This window comes from Myxine glutinosa, chromosome 9 (assembly GCF_964187855.1).
Source record: "Myxine glutinosa chromosome 9, kmMyxGlut1.1, whole genome shotgun sequence".
Classification (NCBI taxonomy): Eukaryota; Metazoa; Chordata; class Myxini; order Myxiniformes; family Myxinidae; genus Myxine; species Myxine glutinosa.
The window spans coordinates 75,961,623-75,974,007 of record NC_136269.1 but is presented as its reverse complement, the minus strand read 5'-3'; the positions used below and the strand labels follow the sequence as shown (position 1 = coordinate 75,974,007).

Sequence of the window (12,385 nt, the reverse complement as noted above, 5' to 3'; positions counted from 1 at the left end):
CAATCAGGGTTCAGGAAGAGGTCAGAGGAGGTTCAGCAGGGTTCAGAAAGAGGTCAGAGGAGGTTCAGCAGGGTTCAGAAAGAGGTCATAGGAGGTCCAGCAGGGTACAGAAAGAGGTCGCAGTAGGTCCAGCAGGGTTCAGATATATGTCATGTGAAGTCCAGCATGGTTCAGATAGAGGTCGTGTGAAGTCCAGCAGGGTTCAGATAGAGGTCATGTGAAGTTCAGCAGGGTTCAGAAAGAGGTCATGTGAAGTCCAGCAGGGTTCAGAAAAGTTGGTGCATTCATTTGTGTTCAGCTGCAATTCCGAGTACTTGTCAGAGGCCTTTGTGCGCGTGGCTCAGGAACGTGCACGTCTGCGACAACCGGAGACCCCTTACGTTGATCACTCATTATTGCAGCACTAAAACATATCAGTAGGAGTGATAGCTAGTAGTTACATGGGCCAGTGGCGCAATGGATAACGTGTCTGACTACGAATCAGAAGATTGTAGGTTCGACTCCTACCTGGCTCAAAACTGATTTTGACTTCACTTTTAGCAATATTTAATGAAGTCGCGTGGTCGCTTTGCTTCTTCAACATATTTTCCTGAAGTCGAATTCATTGGAGTGGTAGTCCACCCCTTGGTGACGATTGAGTAACCTTGGTCACCTCTTTAAAATACAGTCGCGACCCTCGCGTCAAGGATTTGGCAACAGATTACGTCATCTTCCCGTTCCAAACCTGCTTTTTTAGTTCTACTTCCTTGAGGAACAGAGAAACCCAAGGTATCACCGCCATCGGAACGAGGGTCAAGCTGGGCTCAAGTCTTTCACGAACCTGCTGGCCAGGCCCAACGTTCAAATATGGTTGGAGGAGGAATTTGTCATTTGTTCCGGCTGCCTGCGAAAGCTCGCCCATGCTTCCTGAAGTACACTGGGATCTGCAACGTCGACCAACGAAGACTGGCAGACCGTCAGTGAAAAGGCACGGTCATGTGAAGTCCAGCAGGGTTCAGAAAGATGTCGTAGGAGGTCAAGCAGGGTTCAGAAAGAGGTCAGAGGAGGTTCAGCAGGGTTCAGAAAGAGGTCATAGGAGGTCCAGCAGGGTACAGAAAGAGGTCGCAGTAGGTCCAGCAGGGTTCAGAAAGAGGTCATGTGAAGTCCAGCAGGGTTCAGATAGAGGTCATGTGAAGTCCAGCAGGGTTCAGATAGAGGTCATGTGAAGTCCAGCAGGGTTCAGAAAGATGTCGTAGGAGGTCAATCAGGGTTCAGAAAGAGATCAGAGGAGGGTCAGCAGGGTTCAGAAAGAGGTCATAGGAGGTCCAGCAGGGTACAGAAAGAGGTCATAGGAGGTCAAGCAGGGTACATAAAGAGGTCGCAGTAGGTCCAGCAGGGTTCAGAAAGAGGTCATGTGAAGTCCAGCAGGGTTCAGATAGAGGTCATGTGAAGTCCAGCAGGGTTCAGAAAGATGTCGTAGGAGGTCAATCAGGGTTCAGAAAGAGGTCAGAGGAGGTTCAGCAGGGTTCAGAAAGAGGTCATAGGAGGTCCAGCAGGGTACAGAAAGAGGTCGCAGTAGGTCCAGCAGGGTTCAGATATATGTCATGTGAAGTCCAGCATGGTTCAGATAGAGGTCGTGTGAAGTCCAGCAGGGTTCAGATAGAGGTCATGTGAAGTTCAGCAGGGTTCAGAAAGAGGTCATGTGAAGTCCAGCAGGGTTCAGAAAAGTTGGTGCATTCATTTGTGTTCAGCTGCAATTCCGAGTACTTGTCAGAGGCCTTTGTGCGCGTGGCTCAGGAAAGTGCACGTCTGCGACAACCGGAGACCCCTTACGTTGATCACTCATTATTGCAGCACTAAAACATATCAGTAGGAGTGATAGCTAGTAGTCACATGGGCCAGTGGCGCAATGGATAACGCGTCTGACTACGAATCAGAAGATTGTAGGTTCGACTCCTACCTGGCTCAAAACTGATTTTGACTTCACTTTTAGCAATATTTAATGAAGTCGCGTGGTCGCTTTGCTTCTTCAACATATTTTCCTGAAGTCGAATTCATTGGAGTGGTAGTCCACCCCTTGGTGACGATTGAGTAACCTTGGTCACCTCTTTAAAATACAGTCGCGACCCTCGCGTCAAGGATTTGGCAACAGATTACGTCATCTTCCCGTTCCAAACCTGCTTTTTTAGTTCTACTTCCTTGAGGAACAGAGAAACCCAAGGTATCACCGCCATCGGAACGAGGGTCAAGCTGGGCTCAAGTCTTTCACGAACCTGCTGGCCAGGCCCAACGTTCAAATATGGTTGGAGGAGGAATTTGTCATTTGTTCCGGCTGCCTGCGAAAGCTCGCCCATGCTTCCTGAAGTACACTGGGATCTGCAACGTCGACCAACGAAGACTGGCAGACCGTCAGTGAAAAGGCACGGTCATGTGAAGTCCAGCAGGGTTCAGAAAGATGTCGTAGGAGGTCAAGCAGGGTTCAGAAAGAGGTCAGAGGAGGTTCAGCAGGGTTCAGAAAGAGGTCATAGGAGGTCAAGCAGGGTACAGAAAGAGGTCGCAGTAGGTCCAGCAGGGTTCAGAAAGGAGTCATGTGAAGTCCAGCAGGGTTCAGATATATGTCATGTGAAGTCCAGCAGGGTTCAGATAGAGGTCATGTGAAGTCCAGCAGGGTTCAGATAGAGGTCATGTGAAATACAGCAGGGTTCAGAAAGATGTCGTAGGAGGTCAATCAGGGTTCAGAAAGAGGTCAGAGGAGGTTCAGCAGGGTTCAGAAAGAGGTCATAGGAGGTCCAGCAGGGTACAGAAAGAGGTAGCAGTAGGTCCAGCAGGGTTCAGAAAGAGGTCATGTGAAGTCCAGCAGGGTTCAGATAGAGGTCATGTGAAGTCCAGCAGGGTTCAGAAAGGAGTCATGTGAAGTCCAGCAGGGTTCAGATATATGTCATGTGAAGTCCAGCAGGGTTCAGAAAAGTTGGTGCATTCATTTGTGTTCAGCTGCAATTCCGAGTACTTGTCAGAGGCCTTTGTGCGCGTGGCTCAGGAACGTGCACGTCTGCAACAACCGGAGACCCCTTACGTTGATCACTCATTATTGCAGCACTAAAACATATCAGTAGGAGTGATAGCTAGTAGTCACATGGGCCAGTGGCGCAATGGATAAAGCGTCTGACTACGAATCAGAAGATTGTAGGTTCGACTCCTACCTGGCTCAAAACTGATTTTGACTTCACTTTTAGCAATATTTAATGAAGTCGCGTGGTCGCTTTGCTTCTTCAACATATTTTCCTGAAGTCGAATTCATTGGAGTGGTAGTCCACCCCTTGGTGACGATTGAGTAACCTTGGTCACCTCTTTAAAATACAGTCGCGACCTTCGCGTCAAGGATTTGGCAACAGATTACGTCATCTTCCCGTTCCAAACCTGCTTTTTTAGTTCTACTTCCTTGAGGAACAGAGAAACCCAAGGTATCACCGCCATCGGAACGAGGGTCAAGCTGGGCTCAAGTCTTTCACGAACCTGCTGGCCAGGCCCAACGTTCAAATATGGTTGGAGGAGGAATTTGTCATTTGTTCCGGCTGCCTGCGAAAGCTCGCCCATGCTTCCTGAAGTACACTGGGATCTGCAACGTCGACCAACGAAGACTGCCAGACCGTCAGTGAAAAGGCACGGTCATGTGAAGTCCAGCAGGGTTCAGATTGAGGTCATGTGAAGTCCAGCAGGGTTCAGATAGAGGTCATGTGAAGTCCAGCAGGGTTCAGAAAGATGTCGTAGGAGGTCAAGCAGGGTTCAGATAGAGGTCATGTGAAGTTCAGCAGGGTTCAGAAAGAGGTCATAGGAGGTCCAGCAGGGTACAGAAAGAGGTCGCAGTAGGTCCAGCAGGGTTCAGATAGAGGTCGTGTGAAGTCCAGCAGGGTTCAGATAGAGGTCATGTGAAGTTCAGCAGGGTTCAGAAAGAGGTCATGTGAAGTCCAGCAGGGTTCAGAAAGATGTCGTAGGAGGTCAATCAGGGTTCAGAAAGAGGTCAGAGGAGGTTCAGCAGGGTTCAGAAAGAGGTCATAGGAGGTCCAGCAGGGTACAGAAAGAGGTCGCAGTAGGTCCAGCAGGGTTCAGAAAGAGGTCATGTGAAGTCCAGCAGGGTTCAGATAGAGGTCATGTGAAGTCCAGCAGGGTTCAGAAAGGAGTCATGTGAAGTCCAGCAGGGTTCAGATATATGTCATGTGAAGTCCAGCAGGGTTCAGAAAAGTTGGTGCATTCATTTGTGTTCAGCTGCAATTCCGAGTACTTGTCAGAGGCCTTTGTGCGCATGGCTCAGGATCGTGCACGTCTGCGACAACCGGAGACCCCTTACGTTGATCACTCATTATTGCAGCACTAAAACATATCAGTAGGAGTGATAGCTAGTAGTCACCTGGGCCAGTGGCGCAATGGATAACGCGTCTGACTACGAATCAGAAGATTGTAGGTTCGACTCCTACCTGGCTCAAAACTGATTTTGACTTCACCTTTAGCAATATTTAATGAAGTCGCGTGGTCGCTTTGCTTCTTCAACATATTTTCCTGAAGTCGAATTCATTGGAGTGGTAGTCCACCCCTTGGTGACGATTGGGTAACCTTGGTCACCTCTTTAAAATACAGTCGCGACCCTCGCGTCAAGGATTTGGCAACAGATTACGTCATCTTCCCGTTCCAAACCTGCTTTTTTAGGTCTACTTCCTTGAGGAACAGAGAAACCCAAGGTATCACCGCCATCGGAACGAGGGTCAAGCTGGGCTCAAGTCTTTCACGAACCTGCTGGCCAGGCCCAACTTTCAAATATGGTTGGAGGAGGAATTTGTCATTTGTTCCGGCTGCCTGCGAAAGCTCGCCCATGCTTCCTGAAGTACACTGGGATCTGCAACGTCGACCAACGAAGACTGGCAGACCGTCAGTGAAAAGGCACGGTCATGTGAAGTCCAGCAGGGTTCAGAAAGAGGTCGCAGTAGGTCCAGCAGGGTTCAGAAAGAGGTCATGTGAAGTCCAGCATGGTTCAGATAGAGGTCGTGTTAAGTCCAGCAGGGTTCAGATAGAGGTCATGTGAAGTTCAGCAGGGTTCAGAAAGAGGTCATAGGAGGTCCAGCAGGGTACAGAAAGAGGTCGCAGTAGGTCCAGCAGGGTTCAGATAGAGGTCGTGTGAAGTCCAGCAGGGTTCAGATAGAGGTCATGTGAAGTTCAGCAGGGTTCAGAAAGAGGTCATGTGAAGTCCAGCAGGGTTCAGAAAGATGTCGTAGGAGGTCAATCAGGGTTCAGAAAGAGGTCAGAGGAGGTTCAGCAGGGTTCAGAAAGAGGTCATAGGAGGTCCAGCAGGGTACAGAAAGAGGTCGCAGTAGGTCCAGCAGGGTTCAGAAAGAGGTCATGTGAAGTCCAGCAGGGTTCAGATAGAGGTCATGTGAAGTCCAGCAGGGTTCAGAAAGGAGTCATGTGAAGTCCAGCAGGGTTCAGATATATGTCATGTGAAGTCCAGCAGGGTTCAGAAAAGTTGGTGCATTCATTTGTGTTCAGCTGCAATTCCGAGTACTTGTCAGAGGCCTTTGTGCGCATGGCTCAGGAACGTGCACGTCTGCGACAACCGGAGACCCCTCACGTTGATCACTCATTATTGCAGCACTAAAACATATCAGTAGGAGTGGTAGCTAGTAGTCACATGGGACAGTGGCGCAATGGATATCGCGTCTGACTACGAATCAGAAGATTGTAGGTTCGACTCCTACCTGGCTCAAAACTGATTTTGACTTCACTTTTAGCAATATTTAACGAAGTCGCATTGTCGCTTTGCTTCTTAAACATGTTTTCCTGAAGTCGAATTCATTGGAGTGGTCGTCCACCCCTTGGTGACGATTGAGTAACCTTGGTCACCTCTTTAAAATACAGTCGCGAACCTCGCGTCAAGGATTTGGCAACAGATTACGTCATCTTCCAGTTCCAAACCTGCTTTTTTAGTTCTACTTCCTTGAGGAATAGAGAAACCCAAGGTATCACCGCCATCGGAACGAGGGTCAAGCTGGGCTCAAGTCTTTCACGAACCTGCTGGCCAGGCCCAACGTTCAAATATGGTTGGAGGAGGAATTTGTCATTTGTTCCGGCTGCCTGCGAAAGCTCGCCCATGCTTCCTGAAGTGCACTGGGATCTGCAACGTCGACTAACGAAGACTGGCAGACCGTCAGTGAAAATGCACGGTCATGTGAAGTCCAGCAAGGTTCAGAAAGATGTCGTAGGAGGTCAAGCAGGGTTCAGAAAGAGGTCAGAGGAGGTTCAGCAGGGTTCAGAAAGAGGTCATAGGAGGTCCCGCAGGGTACAGAAAGAGGTCGCAGTAGGTCCAGCAGGGTTCAGAAAGAGGTCATGTGAAGTCCAGCAGGGTTCAGATAGAGGTCATGTGAAGTCCAGCAGGGTTCAGATAGAGGTCATGTGAAGTCCAGCAGGGTTCAGAAAGATGTCGTAGGAGATCAATCAGGGTTCAGAAAGAGGTCAGAGGAGGTTCAGCAGGGTTCAGAAAGAGGTCATAGGAGGTCCAGCGGGGTACAGAAAGAGGTCATAGGAGGTCCAGCAGGGTACAGAAAGAGGTCGCAGTAGGTCCAGCAGGGTTCAGATATATGTCATGTGAAGTCCAGCATGGTTCAGATAGAGGTCGTGTGAAGTCCAGCAGGGTTCAGATAGAGGTCATGTGAAGTTCAGCAGGGTTCAGAAAGAGGTCATGTGAAGTCCAGCAGGGTTCAGAAAAGTTGGTGCATTCATTTGTGTTCAGCTGCAATTCCGAGTACTTGTCAGAGGCCTTTGTGCGCGTGGCTCAGGAACGTGCACGTCTGCGACAACCGGAGACCCCTTACGTTGATCACTCATTATTGCAGCACTAAAACATATCAGTAGGAGTGATAGCCAGTAGTCACATGGGCCAGTGGCGCAATGGATAACGCGTCTGACTGCGAATCAGAAGATTGTAGGTTCGACTCCTACCTGGCTCAAAACTGATTTTGACTTCACTTTTAGCAATATTTAATGAAGTCGCGTGGTCGCTTTGCTTCTTCAACATATTTTCCTGAAGTCGAATTCATTGGAGTGGTAGTCCACCCCTTGGTGACGATTGAGTAACCTTGGTCACCTCTTTAAAATACAGTCGCGACCCTCGCGTCAAGGATTTGGCAACAGATTACGTCATCTTCCCGTTCCAAACCTGCTTTTTTAGTTCTACTTCCTTGAGGAACAGAGAAACCCAAGGTATCACCGCCATCGGAACGAGGGTCAAGCTGGGCTCAAGTCTTTCACGAACCTGCTGGCCAGGCCCAACGTTCAAATATGGTTGGAGGAGGAATTTGTCATTTGTTCCGGCTGCCTGCGAAAGCTCGCCCATGCTTCCTGAAGTACACTGGGATCTGCAACGTCGACCAACGAAGACTGGCAGACCGTCAGTGAAAAGGCACGGTCATGTGAAGTCCAGCAGGGTTCAGAAAGATGTCGTAGGAGGTCAAGCAGGGTTCAGAAAGAGGTCAGAGGAGGTTCAGCAGGGTTCAGAAAGAGGTCATAGGAGGTCCAGCAGGGTACAGAAAGAGGTCGCAGTAGGTCCAGCAGGGTTCAGAAAGAGGTCATGTGAAGTCCAGCAGGGTTCAGATAGAGGTCATGTGAAGTCCAGCATGGTTCAGATAGAGGTCATGTGAAGTCCAGCAGGATTCAGAAAGATGTCGTAGGAGGTCAATCAGGGTTCAGAAAGAGGTCCGAGGAGGTTCAGCAGGGTTCAGAAAGAGGTCATAGGAGGTCCAGCAGGGTACAGAAAGAGGTCGCAGTAGGTCCAGCAGGGTTCAGGTATATGTCGTGTGAAGTCCAGCATGGTTCAGATAGAGGTCGTGTGAAGTCCAGCAGGGTTCAGAAAGATGTCGTAGGAGGTCAATCAGGGTTCAGAAAGAGATCAGAGGAGGTTCGGCAGGGTTCAGAAAGAGGTCATAGGAGGTCCAGCAGGGTACAGAAAGAGGTCATAGGAGGTCCAGCAGGGTACAGAAAGAGGTCGCAGTAGGTCCAGCAGGGTTCAGAAAGAGGTCATGTGAAGTCCAGCAGGGTTCAGATAGAGGTCATGTGAAGTCCAGCAGGGTTCAGAAAGATGTCGTAGGAGGTCAATCAGGGTTCAGAAAGAGGTCAGAGGAGGTTCAGCAGGGTTCAGAAAGAGGTCATAGGAGGTCCAGCAGGGTACAGAAAGAGGTCGCAGTAGGTCCAGCAGGGTTCAGATATATGTCATGTGAAGTCCAGCATGGTTCAGATAGAGGTCGTGTGAAGTCCAGCAGGGTTCAGATAGAGGTCATGTGAAGTTCAGCAGGGTTCAGAAAGAGGTCATGTGAAGTACAGCAGGGTTCAGAAAGATGTCGTAGGAGGTCAATCAGGGTTCAGAAAGAGGTCAGAGGAGGTTCAGCAGGGTTCAGAAAGAGGTCATAGGAGGTCCAGCAGGGTACAGAAAGAGGTCATAGGAGGTCCAGCAGGGTACAGAAAGAGGTCGCAGTAGGTCCAGCAGGGTTCAGAGAGAGGTCATGTGAAGTCCAGCAGGGTTCAGATAGAGGTCATGTGAAGTCCAGCAGGGTTCAGAAAGGAGTCATGTGAAGTCCAGCAGGGTTCAGATATATGTCATGTGAAGTCCAGCAGGGTTCAGAAAAGTTGGTGCATTCATTTGTGTTCAGCTGCAATTCCGAGTACTTGTCAGAGGCCTTTGTGCGCGTGGCTCAGGAACGTGCACGTCTGCGACAACCGGAGACCCCAAACGTTGATCACTCATTATTGCAGCACTAAAACATATCAGTAGGAGTGATAGCTAGTAGTCACATGGGCCAGTGGCGCAATGGATCACGCGTCTGACTACGAATCAGAAGATTGTAGGTTCGACTCCTACCTGGCTCAAAACTGATTTTGACTTCACTTTTAGCAATATTTAATGAAGTCGCGTGGTTGCTTTGCTTCTTCAACATATTTTCCTGAAGTCGAATTCATTGGAGTGGTAGTCCACCCCTTGGTGACGATTGAGTAACCTTGGTCACCTCTTTAAAATACAGTCGCGACCCTCGCGTCAAGGATTTGGCAACAGATTACGTCATCTTCCCGTTCCAAACCTGCTTTTTTAGTTCTACTTCCTTGAGGAACAGAGAAACCCAAGGTATCACCGCCATCGGAACGAGGGTCAAGCTGGGCTCAAGTCTTTCACGAACCTGCTGGCCAGGCCCAACGTTCAAATATGGTTGGAGGAGGAATTTGTCATTTGTTCCGGCTGCCTGCGAAAGCTCGCCCATGCTTCCTGAAGTACACTGGGATCTGCAACGTCGACCAACGAAGACTGGCAGACCGTCAGTGAAAAGGCACGGTCATGTGAAGTCCAGCAGGGTTCAGAAAGATGTCGTAGGAGGTCAAGCAGGGTTCAGAAAGAGGTCAGAGGAGGTTCAGCAGGGTTCAGAAAGAGGTCATAGGAGGTCCAGCAGGGTACAGAAAGAGGTCGCAGTAGGTCCAGCAGGGTTCAGAAAGAGGTCATGTGAAGTCCAGCAGGGTTCAGATAGAGGTCATGTGAAGTCCAGCAGTGTTCAGATAGAGGTCATGTGAAGTCCAGCAGGGTTCAGAAAGATGTCGTAGGAGGTCAATCAGGGTTCAGAAAGAGATCAGAGGAGGTTCAGCAGGGTTCAGAAAGAGGTCATAGGAGGTCCAGCAGGGTACAGAAAGAGGTCGCAGTAGGTCCAGCAGGGTTCAGAAAGAGGTCATGTGAAGTCCAGCAGGGTTCAGGTAGAGGTCATGTGAAGTCCAGCAGGGTTCAGATAGAGGTCATGTGAAGTCCAGCAGGGTTCAGAAAGATGTCGTAGGAGGTCAATCAGGGTTCAGAAAGAGGTCAGAGGAGGTTCAGCAGGGTTCAGAAAGAGGTCATAGGAGGTCCAGCGGGGTACAGAAAGAGGTCATAGGAGGTCCAGCAGGGTACAGAAAGAGGTCGCAGTAGGTCCAGCAGGGTTCAGATATATGTCATGTGAAGTCCAGCATGGTTCAGATAGAGGTCGTGTGAAGTCCAGCAGGGTTCAGAAAGATGTCGTAGGAGGTCAAGCAGGGTTCAGAAAGAGGTCAGAGGAGGTTCAGCAGGGTTCAGAAAGAGGTCATAGGAGGTCCAGCAGGGTACAGAAAGAGGCCGCAGTAGGTCCAGCAGGGTTCAGAAAGAGGTCATGTGAAGTCCAGCAGGGTTCAGATAGAGGTCATGTGAAGTCCAGCATGGTTCAGATAGAGGTCATGTGAAGTCCAGCAGGGTTCAGAAAGATGTCGTAGGAGGTCAATCAGGGTTCAGAAAGAGGTCAGAGGAGGTTCAGCAGGGTTCAGAAAGAGGTCATAGGAGGTCCAGCCGGGTACAGAAAGAGGTCGCAGTAGGTCCAGCAGGGTTCAGATATATGTCATGTGAAGTCCAGCATGGTTCAGATAGAGGTCGTGTGAAGTCCAGCAGGGTTCAGAAAGATGTCGTAGGAGGTCAATCAGGGTTCAGAAAGAGATCAGAGGAGGTTCAGCAGGGTTCAGAAAGAGGTCATAGGAGGTCCAGCAGGGTACAGAAAGAGGTCATAGGAGGTCCAGCAGGGTACAGAAAGAGGTCGCAGTAGGTCCAGCAGGGTTCAGAAAGAGGTCATGTGAAGTCCAGCAGGGTTCAGATAGAGGTCATGTGAAGTCCAGCAGGGTTCAGAAAGATGTCGTAGGAGGTCAATCAGGGTTCAGAAAGAGGTCAGAGGAGGTTCAGCAGGGTTCAGAAAGAGGTCATAGGAGGTCCAGCAGGGTACAGAAAGAGGTCGCAGTAGGTCCAGCAGGGTTCAGATATATGTCATGTGAAGTCCAGCATGGTTCAGATAGAGGTCGTGTGAAGTCCAGCAGGGTTCAGATAGAGGTCATGTGAAGTTCAGCAGGGTTCAGAAAGAAGTCATGTGAAGTCCAGCAGGGTTCAGAAAAGTTGGTGCATTCATTTGTGTTCAGCTGCAATTCCGAGTACTTGTCAGAGGCCTTTGTGCGCGTGGCTCAGGAACGTGCACGTCTGCGACAACCGGAGACCCCTTACGTTGATCACTCATTATTGCAGCACTAAAGCATATCAGTAGGAGTGATAGCTAATAGTCACATGGGCCAGTGGCGCAATGGATAACGCGTCTGACTACGAATCAGAAGATTGTAGGTTCGACTCCTACCTGGCTCAAAACTGATTTTGACTTCACTTTTAGCAATATTTAATGAAGTCGCGTGGTCGCTTTGCTTCTTCAACATATTTTCCTGAAGTCGAATTCATTGGAGTGGTAGTCCACCCCTTGGTGACGATTGAGTAACCTTGGTCACCTCTTTAAAATACAGTCGCGACCCTCGCGTCAAGGATTTGGCAACAGATTACGTCATCTTCCCGTTCCAAACCTGCTTTTTTAGTTCTACTTCCTTGAGGAACAGAGAAACCCAAGGTATCACCGCCATCGGAACGAGGGTCAAGCTGGGCTCAAGTCTTTCACGAACCTGCTGGCCAGGCCCAACGTTCAAATATGGTTGGAGGAGGAATTTGTCATTTGTTCCGGCTGCCTGCGAAAGCTCGCCCATGCTTCCTGAAGTACACTGGGATCTGCAACTTCGACCAACGAAGACTGGCAGACCATCAGTGAAAAGGCACGGTCATGTGAAGTCCAGCAGGGTTCAGAAAGATGTCGTAGGAGGTCAAGCAGGGTTCAGAAAGAGGTCAGAGGAGGTTCAGCAGGGTTCAGAAAGAGGTCATAGGAGGTCCAGCAGGGTACAGAAAGAGGTCGCAGTAGGTCCAGCAGGGTTCAGAAAGAGGTCATGTGAAGTCCAGCAGGGTTCAGATAGAGGTCATGTGAAGTCCAGCAGGGTTCAGATAGAGGTCATGTGAAGTCCAGCAGGGTTCAGAAAGATGTCGTAGGAGGTCAATCAGGGTTCAGAAAGAGGTCAGAGGAGGTTCAGCAGGGTTCAGAAAGAGGTCAGAGGAGGTTCAGCAGGGTTCAGAAAGAGGTGATAGGAGGTTGTGGAAGTGTAATTCAGTGTAACTTATTAATTGGCACTGGTAACTTATTGGTTGACCTAGTAACAAAGCAGATGCATTTTACATGCAAACTCTGTGGGGGACGGGTTTGTAAATGAGTTAGGAATGTGCACGAACATGATGGTCTCTTGAAACACCTGGTCACAGCCCCAGGCTGGAGCACCCCCCTATTGTTTGATAAAAGGAACTCACAGCAGGGGGGGGGCTAGCTGGCGCCAGGAAGGCGACCGGTGACGTCGGCGGAGAGGAGATTACGAGTTCAGCGGACAGAGGATTAAGTCGAGTTGGTCCATATAAGCGGGAGCTGCGGCTGGAGTCGGGAGGACTTGCTGCGAGGAGCTCTGACGAACGGGACCATGGCGGAGG

At 49.8% G+C, this 12,385-nt stretch overlaps 1 non-coding gene across 1 annotated transcript; it reads left to right on the top strand.

The window, feature by feature from the left end:
• The first annotated feature begins 6,898 nt into the window (after positions 1–6,898).
• TRNAR-GCG (transfer RNA arginine (anticodon GCG)) lies at positions 6,899–6,971 on the top strand. Its single transcript has one exon. It is a non-coding gene; the product is annotated as a tRNA-Arg (tRNA).
• The last annotated feature ends 5,414 nt before the right edge of the window (positions 6,972–12,385 follow it).